This window comes from Benincasa hispida, chromosome 2 (genome assembly GCF_009727055.1).
Source record: "Benincasa hispida cultivar B227 chromosome 2, ASM972705v1, whole genome shotgun sequence".
NCBI lineage: Eukaryota > Viridiplantae > Streptophyta > Magnoliopsida > Cucurbitales > Cucurbitaceae > Benincasa > Benincasa hispida.
The window spans coordinates 24,141,111-24,154,008 of record NC_052350.1 but is presented as its reverse complement, the minus strand read 5'-3'; the positions used below and the strand labels follow the sequence as shown (position 1 = coordinate 24,154,008).

The window sequence follows — 12,898 nt, the reverse complement described above, 5'->3', positions numbered from 1 at the left end:
AGAATGGCTAAAATTGAAAGAAAGAAAAAGAAAAAGAAAAAGAAAAAAGCAGAATATAGAAAGAAGAATCATCTTTTTTATGTTATCTGCCTTAGTAATTTTTATTATTTTATTTTTCTGCTTTAGAAAAAACCAAAGTCTCTAAAAAAAAAACACACAAAAACAAATTCCCAGATTCGTTTCCACAACATAATCTAAAATTCTCTCTCACACATATTTATAATTTATTAATTTATTAATCTAAAAAATGTACATACTTTATTCCCTTCAAAACTCACCCATAAAAAGAACCCAATATCCTTCCATTTTCTCTCATTAAGCAACATTCATCCACTTTATCTTAACCAAAGTCTCTAGGCCAAACGCCAAACACCCACTTTTGTTTTGTTTTTTTTCCTCCAGTTCCTATCTTGGCAAGGCATGATCAAGAAATTAGAAGGAGTTTAATTAATTTGAGGTTATTGGAAATTAAACCTTAATTAATTATAAGGTTAATTTTATGGCATCTACAGAACTGAGCTTGGAATGTAAAGTTGAAAGCTATTCAATGTTGCTTAAATATTCATTTGGAGATAATAATAATTGTGATGAATATTCATATGATAAGCTTCGGGAGTTTGTTTCTCGTCTTGAAGAAGAACGCCTCAAAATTGATGTATTCAAACGGGAGCTTCCACTTTGCATGCAGCTTTTAACCAACGGTACGCTACTACTACTCTATAACTTAATTAATCTCCCATTTACATCTGTTGATTTTGTGTTTTCTTTGTTTTAGGGTTTAATTAAATTTTCTATTTTCTTTTATATGGTTGTAAGTAATTAAGAGATTCCTACTAATTAATCCCTTCAGAGATAACCTCTTAATTCTATTTCTTCAACCATTACATGTCTCAATATTCTACCTTTTTCCTTAGTTAATTAACCTTGCTAAAGAATATTAAGAATACAAAAAAGCAATAAGAATCTTATCTATTGTGAACTATGTTTGAATTCGCCAGCTTATAGTTCGCATGTTACTAAGTTTTCTTATTTTTCTGAAAACAATTTCATATACACACATAAAAAAAAGTTCACTATTAATTACATCACCAATGCAAAATTAGAAATCTAGCTTCTCGATTTAGAATCGAAGGAAACAAAGTAGCTACAAAATTCGGACACATCAACATAACATAACAGGCAACATAGTTATCAAGAAGGAATGAAAAAAAGAAATAATCTCATAAACTCAAATGCGAAATTAAATGAGATTTAAATGTTGAATTTTTTCTTATTCATCGTATAAATACTTATTATTTTTATTTTCACCGATAAATTTATTTGTTTTAGACAAAACGAACATAGCTCTAACTTACATGTGAAATGTGATAGTAATCAAATAGTTTGTGAATCGAATCTCCTTATCTTATCGTTTCCTACCCATATTTTCAAAAATCAATAGTTTTCTTTTTTTTTTTTTCTTTTATGATTCTTGAAAACCAGGGAAGGAAACAAACTTAAATAAAAGAGAGAAATTGTTGTTAAAATGATGTATTTTCATTTACTCGATGTTATAATATTAAATTGAATCAAAAGTTTTAATCCATTGTTGATTTAACATGAAATTAGAGTAGACAGCTATAAATTAAACGTTTTAAAAATATCAAAAGGTAATTTAATCTTAATAATTAATATGTTTTTGTTTTTGTGTTCAGCCGTAGAGACATCGAGGAGACAGCTACAAGCGTGCAAGACGATAGAGGCGGCGCCGGCAAAGCCAGTTTTAGAAGAATTCATGCCACTGAAGAACTCAACGCCGGCGGAGGATGAAAAGCCACCGACAATTACGTCCGACAAGGCAAATTGGATGACGTCAGTTCAGCTTTGGAGTCAAGCCGGCGACGTAAGAAAACACCAATCTACGCCGAATTACAACAATGAATCTACTGATTGTAATAATAATAATAATTCAGAAACATGTAACCAAATAATCAATAATAATGGAGCTTTTGTTCCATTCAACAAAGATCGGAGCTCCGGCGAGAAAGGGGCGGCGGCGAAAATGGAGTTATTGGAGAAAGGTGAGAAAAAGAATAATAATTGTAGCGATAATATTAAGAGTAGAAGCAATAATAGTATTGATAATGGTGGAGTCGTAATGGCGGTGGAGCAAAGGTCTGAAAATGGAGCGGCGGAGGTGGGATCAGCGCCGACCACCACTCAGACTCACCGGAAGGCTAGACGGTGCTGGTCGCCGGACTTGCACCGGAGATTTGTCAATGCTCTTCAGATGCTCGGTGGTTCTCAAGGTAAATATCCAATTCTCATTTATCACATAAAACTTAGCTTTTGGTTCATTTTTATTTGTCCTAATCATTTTAATTGTTTGATTTTGTTTTGGGGGGGTTAAAATAACATTTTTTTTCCTTACTATGCACTTTGTTCAAATTTTCTTTTAAAGTTTGAATTTCAATCTTTCGATAAATTTTAAATTTAGTCTCAAATGTTATTGTTGATTTTTTTTAATTATTTATTAACATCTTCACAATAAAATTCGAAAATATATTCATATTGTTATTATTATTTAATTCATTTCCACAAAAATTAAATTAAAGATAATATTTTAATGTAATAGCTATTATGCATTATAGAATCTACATAACTGTTTATTGTGAACCCGCCACGATAAGATTTTTTTTTTTTTTTTTTTTTTTTTTGGCAACATAAATTTTTACTATCCACTGTTATATTGGTTTACCAATGTGTTTATATATTTTTCTAAAACTACTTATTTTCCTCTTCTAGTCAATAGAAAACTGTTATTCACTCAAAATAAATTGAGCCCTACACTTTAATCTAATTAATTTTTTAAAAATGGGGATAATGAATGATTTCTAAAATGGGGTTGAACTTAATTAAATATTTTGGAATAATAATTCGAAGTTGAATTGGAACTATGTTCAAATCACTCCTGCAATTGTAATTTGGCCTTAAATTTAATTTATTTTATGTTTTTTTTTTAATTGAAAACAGTTGCCACGCCAAAGCAGATAAGGGAGTTGATGAAAGTAGAGGGTTTGACGAACGATGAAGTAAAAAGCCATCTCCAGGTAATCATTAATTGCACCTTTATTTTGAAATAAATGATGAATTAATGGTAAAGACTAATTTTAATATTTATATAAATAAATATATATATATATAAACTAAATTTAAATGATTTTCCAGTTTGGATTAGCCAGTTTTCTAAGACAGATTGTTGTTCCATTAGCTCCAGTTAATCTGTTTATGTCTTCAATTTTCTTCAGGAAAAAAAAAAACCATCAAAATATTATTTTCACCAAAATAAAATTACCCAAGAAAAAGATTGAACATTTCATAATCACTAAATATCTAATTCTCGTATTTTCAAAAATAATAATAATAATAATAATAGTTCTCGTATCCTCAGCAGAAATACAGCTGCACCACTGAGAACGACCCGGTTCCACCCAACAAGTCAACTGGACCGCCAAGCGGCTCAGCTCGTAGTACTCGTTACGGCGGACTATGGGCATCCCGAAGAGTACGGCTGCGGCAGCTGCAGCTGGCGCCCGCCCGCCTTCTGTAGGCCCACCGCCCACGTCCCATCCGCCGTCCCACTTCTAAGCGCCGCCTTCACTGCCGCAAGAATATTTTAATCACAAGAACGCGCCAGCGCCGTCATCTGCAGCAATCATCTATCAGGTACAGTTGTACAAGGGCGGCCCGCCATCAAGGCACCCAAAGCTCGTCCAGAACGGAGTGAGGGACACTGGCGGGAGCGTCAAGAGAGTTTCGAGGATGGAGAACATGGGGAGCAGTAGCCTGGAGAATGTGAGGGCGGTGAAAATGGAAGAGGATCTTGTGGCGGAGATCGGAGGAGAATGAAGAAGTAATAGAAGTGAAATTACTCTGAAATTCTGAAACTTTAATTCTTATTATAAATTAATTAGTATATGGATTTAATTTTTATTTTTTATTTTTTATTTTTATTTTTTATTTTTTGCCAGTGTTAGGAGTTATGTATTATATATCCTTCCATTTCTGAGAAAGAGAACTAAAAAGGCTTCGGACAACTAATTTAAGGATGATCCCGAATCTCGCTAACTTTATTTTGTAGTATTAAATATTTTTAATAAATTAGAACGTGGTAATTAATTAGCTTATTTTCTATTTTTTAGTACAACTATTAGTAGGATCAAATTTCTAATTTAGAAAAAAAATGCATACTAATAACAACTAAGCTAAGTTCACTGTGATGCTTAACAGCTATTTTGTATTCATTTTAACCTAAAAGGTTATTAAATATAGTATATAATAACGGTTGATATTTAATTAGTTTTTTATTTTTAAAAACTAAGTTTATAAATATTATTTATACTTAGTGGGTTTTTTTGTTTTGTTTTCTACGATTTAGGTATGTTTTGAAAAATCAAATTATTCAAGTTTACTTAAGAATGATGTACAATATGATAAAAAAAAAAATTGTCAATTTAAATAAATAAATAAATAAAACAAACGATTATGAAATGAGGTTCAAACCAAATAAATTACTATTTGACGTGGTATGTTTCTTAGGTTTTTAAATTATATTATCACTTTTCAAAAAAAAAAAAAAAAAATTATGTTAACGTTAAAAATTCTCATTATGTAAATTGCCCATGAGGCACAATATAAATTACTTTCTTATATATATACACACATATAGTGATATTGAAAGACAAAATTTATTGATATGCAAAGGAAACCTAGTGCAAAAACCGAATAATGACAAATTTCAAGGCGATGGCCGAATAAGACAAATAACACAGTAAGGCTTCCATAAGTGGATCCAAAGCGAAAGCCCATTCTATTATAACGGGCCGTTGCTAATACGAAGTGGGCCGATGTTGGGTCTTCCAATCCATTGCCTACTTTCTACTAATAAGTTTCATCGGTAAAAAGAACAAAAAAGTTTGTAAATTAAAAATTTGCAAAATTGATTTTTAATTATGATAAATGGTCAGAAATAGCCCCTTTAAGTATTCGTTTTACAAAATTAGTACGCCTTTTAAAAATTCGTTCAAATAGTTTTTTCGGTCCATCTCGGACAAGATCAACATTTTTATTTTTTTCTAATTTATCGATTATTTTTTGACATGCTACATCTCTCCAGATTACACACCGAGATTTAGCTAAAAAGAATGGAGATGTTATGTAATTTTCCTAAATCTTTCCAAAATTAATAAATTATACTACAAAATATTACACAAATTGGAGAATTTTGAAAAGATAATTACTAAATTATTTAGATAATCAGGAAATAAATTTAGAAATTCGTGTAAAAATATAAATTGGAGGTAAGATTTGCAAAATTTTATATAAGATTTGGAAAATATTGCAAAGAGAAAACTCGAGAAGAAACAAGAATTGGTATAAAATTTTGGGAGATTGCATATAATTTGAAAAAAATACGTGGGTCTCGGTGTTAATCCCGAGCAAAATAACACCGAGATTATATATATTTGGACTTTCTCGATGAAATTCTAAGCATCAAAACATGATATATTTGAGTTTTCTTGGTAGAATCTCAGGCAAGATTAACACCGAATTTATATTATATATATATGTACATCCCAAATCTTATCTAATTTTCGCAAAATTTGATCTTTCCCAAAATGTTGAATCAATTTGAAAAATTCATTTTGATAATTGGAAGACCCATTTGAAAATTTAAAAATTCATGTAATTGTGAAAATAGAAATTATGCTAAAGATTTGAAAAATTAGGTAATAATTTAATATAATATTTAGTAAAGATAACCCAATTTTCTTAAAAATATAAGATTTGGGAAGATACATAAAAATTTAGCAAACCGCATTGTGTAGTAGGTAAGATGTATCGAGAAGATCCAAAACAATTAGAAAAAATTGATTGGACCGAGAAAAACTATTCTTACGATTTTTCAAAAAGCATGCTAGTTCGGTAAGATGAAAACTTAAACGTGCTATTTCTGATAATTTCTCTTTAATTATTAATTAATAATTATGAAAGAACAAAAAAAATATGCTTATCTTAGACTCAAACATTAAAAAAAAAAAAACAAAAAACAAAAAAAAAACAATTATATTGTATTTAAAAATCGGGTAAATCCACATTTTTTTCTCTAAAATGTAAAGAAGCAACAAAACCAAATACACGATGACTCGTCTATACCTATTGATCACTAACACACCATTCAATAACCCTAATTGAATTAGATGTAAAATACCCTGTCCAACCACATGCATTAATTTACTCTAAAAATCTATAAATCATTTGACAATTAAAAAAAGAAAAACAAAAAAAAAAAAATCTTTCTTTCATTCATTAACATGTGCTGATAGGGATAAGGACCCTCTAATTATCTCCATAATAGTACGATATTGTCTACTTTGGGCATAAACCTTAATGACTTTGCTTTTGGTTTCACCCCCAAAAGACTTTACCACCGAACCTCCCCTTAAATAGTGTACTCTTATCTAGGCTAGCTCCTCTTCACCCGAGCACACCACCTATCCATTAGAGTTCAATCACAGATCACACCATGATTAATTCCAAGACTCTACTATACATCTTTGTTCAGCACTTGAGGATGCTACCAACATGGCTAAGTTAGGGGTATGACTCTAATATCACTTGATAGAAACAAAGACTCTTTAACTATCTCTACAACAATATGACATAAATCCTCATGGTTTTGTTTTTTGTTTCATCGCAAAAGGTTCTCAAAGACTGGTTGTGTGAAAACGCCGCCAATCTGAGGCACAAATTCGTGGGTCCAAACTTGTTGGGAAGTAAATGGGTCACTAGAGAAGACACACACTAGCATCCATTTGCGTGGGTCTTCGCCATCTAAGACTCACCGACCATCGTTCATATTATGTGGTCGCCAACAAATAGGTCAAACAGGAGGGATCGGCAGCTATAGGGGAGAGGGAAAAAAGATTACCTCCTAAAATCGAAAAATCAAGCAAATAATATCAATTTTTTTTAAAAAAAATGATAATCTAAATAATAAAAGATCTATCAAAATAAGATAAACTTACTTTCAAATAAAAAAAGAAGATAAATGCTCAAAATCCGAACTACCCTAAAATAAATACAAATATCACGTTTTGAAATTTTAAATATCACCATGAAAATATAGTTATATGAGTATGTGAAATATAGTTACCCTGTATTAATAAAGTCTGTGAAATATAGTTATTTGACTATATGACATATAGTTACACTATATTTTACAGGACCGCTGAGACAATTGAAGGATTATAAAAGAAATATGGATCACATGCATGGGAGCATGTTTCCTATTTTGTTGAAGAAACTTGAATTTTGCTATTTTTCCAATCGACATTCTAAAATTCTGCTACGTATCACAATTTTCCAACGATTTTCTAATACTAGGAGAAAAATATTTTTTATTTTTAGGTTTAGATCTATTTTCAATTTTTAAGTTTTAAAAATGTTATTTAAATCTTGAATTTTAAATTTTGTTTTATTTGATTTAAGTTTCAAAAACTTGCACTTCTTTTCACTCAATACACTTTCAATCTTTATTATTGATGTCTATTAATTAATTTTAAAAGGTTATAATTAATTAATTTTACTAATTTTTCATCTCTATTAAACTTAATTATATATTTTTACTTCATAATTAATTTTAACTTAATTTACTAAAAGTTAGCATCAAAGGTCAAAGTGAACATTATTGAAAATTCAAAGATAAAAATATTAAAATTTAAGGATCAAATTATTATTAAATTTGAAATTAAAGGATAAAAATATAAATTTTAAAACTTATAGATCAAATATAGATTAAACTCAGAATCTCGAAGTAAAAATGTAATATTTTAAAATCTAAAAATTAAATAAAAATTAGAAGATATCTTTTTCCTAATAATTAATTGTAGCCTAACTGGACCGAGACCCGTTTGGGATGGTGTAAAAAGTAACTATGGAGAATCTTAAAGCCTAAGTTGTTTGGTATTTTTAATCTATCATAATAATTTTGAATTTATTTTAACATAGAAAAACTGTGACATTAATTTAGATTTAGCTTTTCTAAAAATCTGTTACGTCTTTTTACTAAATAATTTAGTTATAATTTTATAAAATTATAAATAACTGTACTGTAATATATTTTAAATTAAATATCAATATGAAAATGATAGATCTACTTTAGTCCAAATAACTAAATCCACACTAATATAGTATATATTAATTTATCAAACTTTTTTTTTTAATTTAAAATTGAAATTTAACAAACGCTTTTTACTTTATGTCACAATTTTTTTTTTTTTTTTTAAAAAAACACAATTGCTAACAACTACCATAAGAATAGAAGGCACAAACATCCAAATAGCTAGTCAAATTGGAGAAATTGGATCCCATCAAGCATCAATCAATCATTTCAATTTTATGGGAATCTTATGAGTAGGTTGATGACATTGTTGTTTCCTATTTTTTGTTTTTAAATTTTGAGAATTGTTGTTCAAGTTTTTTTTTTTTTTTTTTTTTTAATCCTAAAAAAGTCACCAAAATTGCCTTATACTTAAAATTCTGTAAAAATAATTTACAAGTAAGCTATTAAAAAAATTGTATAAATGAAACCAAGCTATATATTGATTCAATACATTACGATTATCTTTTGTAAATTGTTGAATTATAACATCGTTCTATAAAAATTTAATTCATCTTATCAAATAATTCTAATAATACTAATTACATTATTTTTCTTTATCAAATAAATCCTATTCAAATGACATTTTAAAAGTGCAAACTTTGTTATTTAAGGGAGAGGTAGGGTGTCTTTGACACCACACTAAAAGCCAATTTTGATGTCTATATTGAACCTTTAAATTATTAATATACCATTTTGTAATGTTGAGAAAGCTTCGAGTTCTTGAACAAGATAAATCCGTCAATATTATTATAAGGGGCTCTACATTGTCTCAATGGCCAATCAAATTAAAATTATTTACTTAAAAAAAATAAGAAAAATACAAAAGAAAAGAAAGAAAAAACCATGACCCCATTGCAAATGGAATGTCAGTGAAAAGATTACGAGAAACAAAAAGTAGTGAAAGTTTTTCAAAATTGGAAGAGAAGTGAATGAATGATGAGCAAATCGATGCAAAAAAAAAAAAAAAAGGGAAAACAGCCATGTCTTATATGTCTCTTATCATTAGCAATAATTCTCATTCTTCTGAGTCATTCATTTTTATTCTTGTGATGTCATTACTAGTTGCTAATCAATCTCCTCTACTTCAGAGGAATTCACTAGGAACTATATTTAGATAGTTTGGAATAAGATAATTCTCAATCATATTTGAGAGTCATTGATGTTGTGTTCAGATGTGTTCAAATAATCTGACAACCTGAACAATTTAGACTATTCAATCCAAAATGTAATTGTTAAGTTGGATCAGTTTTGTTTTTGGATTTGATTGAGTTGTGTTGGGTTGTGGATTGGCGGTTGCCCAACCCGAATTTAATATATATATTTCTCTTTGTTTAAAGTTTAATTTCTTTATGTTGATTAATTTTTCTTTTAAAATTGTTATGATATTTGTCTTTGTTTAAAGTTTACCATAAATATCATAGATATTTGTTATTTAACATCTTAATTTTATGAGATTTTATTTATTAGTCATGTGTTATATGTAAATTTACATATTTTTCATTAAAATAAAAAAAATTATAAACCGACAACCCAACCCGAATTTTAAGAGTTGGATTGAGTTGGGTTTGAAAGTTTATTTGAGTCATTTTGGTTGCCAATAAACCAACCCGAATTTTCGGATTGGTCCAAAAAATAGTCTCAACCCAACCCAACTCAATCTATGTACACCCTTAGTGCTGTTATCTACCATATTTGATATGACCACAATTTTTGTATTCACGAAGCTACTTTGCATTTTCTTTAGATAGTTTGTCAAGTCGTGCAATCAAAAGTGTTTCATTGTTGTTCTAAATGACTTGAAGTTTCTATCAAGTAGACTCCATGACACATCTCTGGGTTTTTTTTTTTTTTTTTTTTTGTTATTTTATGTGGTTAGTTGGTTATGGTCCTTTGTTTTTTTTTCTTATTTCCTTTAGTTGTCTTTTATTTGCGTCTTCGTTGTAATTTATGAATTTCATTTCTCTTTATTATAATTTAATATTTATTTGAAAAGAAATCAAAATATATTTGATAAAGGGACATATGTTTGCCATATTGTAATTTTATATTTAAAAATTGAAGCTACTGCATATAATTATACAATTATATACAACCTTATTTAAGTAGTAGTTCGGATGTAATTTATTTCAATAAGTTGGTGCAAAATTGAAGTTTGAGAGTGCTTCTCAAATTATAATAACATTTAAAAAGCTGCTTTTAAAAGCAAAATAAGTAAAACTACATTGGATGAATCACCCATCTTAAATTTTGTTATTGTTAATAGTTTCTCCACTTAATTTTTTAAAATGTATATTAATCGATAAAGCAACATAATTACCCATTTATTAAGCTTCTTGGCTTATTATGGTAATCGTTTGATTATATTGCCATACGATCTCTTTCTGACTACTTGAGGATTAAAAAGAAAAAGGGTGAGAAGGAGGAGGCAATTTGGCTACACCATACTAATTTATGAAAATATATTTCAAGAATACTGACACATTGTTTAAAAGATTACTAAATTAAAGATTTTTAAATAGAAATTTCAAATAATGTTAAAAAAAAAGCTCTTTTTGTGGATTTGTCTGTGTGGGTTTTAAGAAATCTTTCATAATATTTTTTTTGGTTGAAATGTCTTGATACCTTGAATCCCAAACTTAATTAGAATTTTTATTTTATATATTTAATTATTTGATTCTTTTCGTTCTCCAATTAAGATTTAGAGAAGTGCATTATATAAACTCTTTAACCCAATTCATTTTGTATTTTTTGTAACATTCTCTCTAACCCAATTCTTCTCATAAATACTTTATATTATAATGTATCGAATATATTATATTAATTATATCATATATAATTAAATAAACTTAATCACATATAATTAATTTCTTCAATTAATTTGAACAATTCAAATTAATCCAAAACGTAGTCCTCATTAAATCTATTGAGCTATCGAGGAGACCTCATGGACCTATAGCTTGAAGCTCCAACATTCGTGAATAATTAATCAAACTCTTTAATTAAATTATTTACCATTCGTTAACTACCGGCCATTCCACTAGAAACCAACAGTTGCACTCTTCGTACTATAGATATATTTTTATATCTATTGGATATAACCATTCAACAGTACGATAATCCTTCATACTCGTAAGTACAGCTAGGCCAAAATTACTATTTTGCCCCTGTAGTTACATCTAACTCCTTAATACCACTAATCCCTTTAATGAACAATAGATCATAGTCCAACTATGACTAAACACCTCTCAGGCCAGGAGAGGGTGTGGTGTCATATTGTTTAAGTCCCAAAATCATCCTTTAAGGGAGCAATCCATCTACTTGCCCTGACTCGGGGAAGGAGTGAATTCCTTCTTGTGTAGCTGTGTTCCCAACTTCTCAATCAGACGAATCCCCAAAATGGTAGGCTTATTGAGTCGGCGATATGGTTACTCTCGACCGTACAAATCAAACGACTGCCCTCATAAGCAGGAGTTCACAACTCACCCAGGATTCAGGTCATGTTACCTATGGTCATCTCGATGAAATGTAAGTCTCTATTATGAACAACGTTATATAATGAGACTAAACATTTCATGGTTCGGTCTTATACAAACTCCTTTGTATAAACTATCACCGCTCACATGCCTCCACATGAATGATCAGGATCAGATCATTTGTAGCACTTTACAACAATTGTAACACCTACAAAGCGGGTCATGCACGTAGTGTCACCAAGATAAGGTATTCAGTTTTATCCATGTACAACAAACTATTTAGGTTATCATTTAAACATTATCCACCCATATGTTTCTGCATACATGTTTAAGCTACAAGATAACCTTGAATGTTAGTTTATTGGTTTGTGGTTAATACAACTAATTTTGAAATAAAACATCATAGATGTTATTAAAGAAATAATTTGTACAATACAATTACAAACTATAGGACCCTACGAGATTTAGGGCATCAACCCCAACAATCTTCCACTTGACCTAAAGCTATTGGGATGTACAATGTAAAAGTCAAACTATAACACAAAGTACACAAACAATAAATTAAGGCACAAACCGCCCAGTACAAATCTCCCACTTGCCCTAGTCTAAATGTGGTCTGTCCCAATAGACCCATACTCTGCAGGTGACCCTCAAACATCTTAGTCGTGAAGGTCTTTATAAATGGATCAGTAACATTGTGCTCGGAAGTTATCTACGTGACAATCACATCCTCTTGATGCACAATCTCTCGGATCAGATGATACTTTCGCTCTATGTATTTGTCGTGCTTGTGACTCCTAGGCTCTCGGGAATTAGCCACAACATTAGTATTATCACAATAAAGTGTGATAGGCTTTGACATGTCTAGAACAACTTTCAGATCTATCAAGAATTTCCTGAGCCAAACAGCTTCAATAGCAGCTTCACAAGCCACTACATACTCGGCCTCCATAGTGGAGTCAGCAATACATCTTTGCTTAGTGCTTCTTCAGTCCCTCCGTTAAAAGTGAACACTGATCCTGATGTGGATTTCCTATAATCCTTATCAGTTTAAAAATCAGAGTCCGTATATTCAGTAAGGATCAAATCTTTAGAACCATACACCAGCATGTAGTTTCTCGTTCTCCATAGATACTTGAGGATATTCTTAACGAAAGTTCAGTGATCATATCCTGGATTAGACTGATATCTATTGACTATCCCCAATACATAGCAAATGTCA

At 29.7% G+C, this 12,898-nt stretch overlaps 1 pseudogene; it reads left to right on the top strand.

Annotated features, from left to right (window-relative positions):
- Window positions 1-475: 475 nt before the first annotated feature.
- Window positions 476-4,166, top strand: LOC120070836 (annotated as a pseudogene).
- The last annotated feature ends 8,732 nt before the right edge of the window (window positions 4,167-12,898 follow it).